We start from the raw sequence: 1,595 nt of genomic DNA, 5'->3' as shown, positions 1-1,595 counted from the left end.
GCACCGTTTGTCCGTTACATGCGCGTTTGATGGGACTCTGATTTTGGGAGGGACCGAACTGCGTCTACAATAATCCCACGCGACGCCTCCGCTGGTTTCAGTCTGTGTCAGAGAAGAGAAAGGACTTAATATGAATTTTATGAACTAGTGATGAATAGCATATACAACATTATCCCTAACTATAATCCCACGGCCGGTTAGAGCGGAATATAAAATAATAAAGAAAGAAGATTAAGCGTAAAATAGATTTTCATATTGGTTGCGTTGTCACATGTGTCCACTAGAGGACAGCAGAGTCTAGCTAAAAGAACGTATTGCCTCTTTTTTCTGCAAGTGAGCTCAGATACAGTGGTTGAAATTAACTGTTTACTGTATGTACAACTCAAGTACTGTAGCCTACTTAATACTTGCATGATCCCATTACTTTTCAGAGGGAAATAGTGTAGGCTAGGCCTATTTTCTACTCCGCTACTATTTTACATCATCTTTAGTTAGCTACTAGTTACTTCCCAGATAAATATTTGACACAATGGATGATAAAACTTTTAAAGTACAACACATTGTTGAAGATTAATCGAGTGGTTTCCAACCTTTTTGGCCTGATATCTTACAGAATGCAATGCAGTTGGTGTCACATTTCAGTTGCGTATGAGTTGTTCTTTGAGAAAAGAAACCATGTTTGTTTTTCAATAAATATTCATATGATCCAGTATATCACCTACTATCAAAGATTAGAGAAAAATATTGTTTATCAGATAATAATTTTTCCTTTCCTCTGCCAATAGCTATGACCTCACAACCACACACATGTAGCCTCCTAGGCTATCTGATGACTCTTTGAGGGGCCCGATCCCTAGGTTGGACTGGAGTGAACTAGCTAATAGTTCAAACAAGATCCAGCAGCCACAACAGTAATATGCTATAGCTGCTTCAGTATTAATAATCTAATGCTATATTAATAATCTATATATTAATAGGCTATATCAGTCAGGAGGACTGTACCAGTATTTTTACCTATAGGTCTAAATACTTTAGGTACATTTTGCTGTTATTAGGTAGCCTACTTTTATTCAAGAAGGATTTTTTTTTCATGCAGGACTTTTAGACAACTTGTAATGCAGTATTTTAACGTTGAATTGCTGTATTGGTTTGATTGATGTACTTTATTTAGTAAGAAATGAGAACAACAGTACATGGAAGTACAAATTCACAATACAAGGTCTACTAAACTGGAAGGCTCATAAAGCACTAAGCTTGTTTAAAATGAGATCCCCACGCAAACAAATCATGATGACATATAAGAGACAGACAGATATACACACTACTATACAGAACGTCATACAATCAGCTTACAGGTTACTGGTATGAAAAATAATAAATAAAGAAATAAAAAATGGTACTATTGCCCAAGTAAAGGATCTGAGAAGGCTACTTCTTCCACCAATGTAAATTATACAGTCTTCCAAATAATAATAACAATAATAAGCCAATAATAACAATAAATATAGCTGCAAGCAGTGATAATACGGGGCCAGTGAATGGAGAGAGAGAGAGAGAGAGAGAGAGAGAGAGAGAGAGAGAGAGAGAGAGAGAGA

The sequence above is a fragment of the Gymnoscopelus braueri genome (assembly GCF_963280865.1).
Source record: "Gymnoscopelus braueri genome assembly, chromosome: 7".
Classification (NCBI taxonomy): domain Eukaryota; kingdom Metazoa; phylum Chordata; class Actinopteri; order Myctophiformes; family Myctophidae; genus Gymnoscopelus; species Gymnoscopelus braueri.
The sequence above is the reverse complement of the archived record's forward strand: the minus strand, read 5'-3'. Positions refer to the sequence as shown.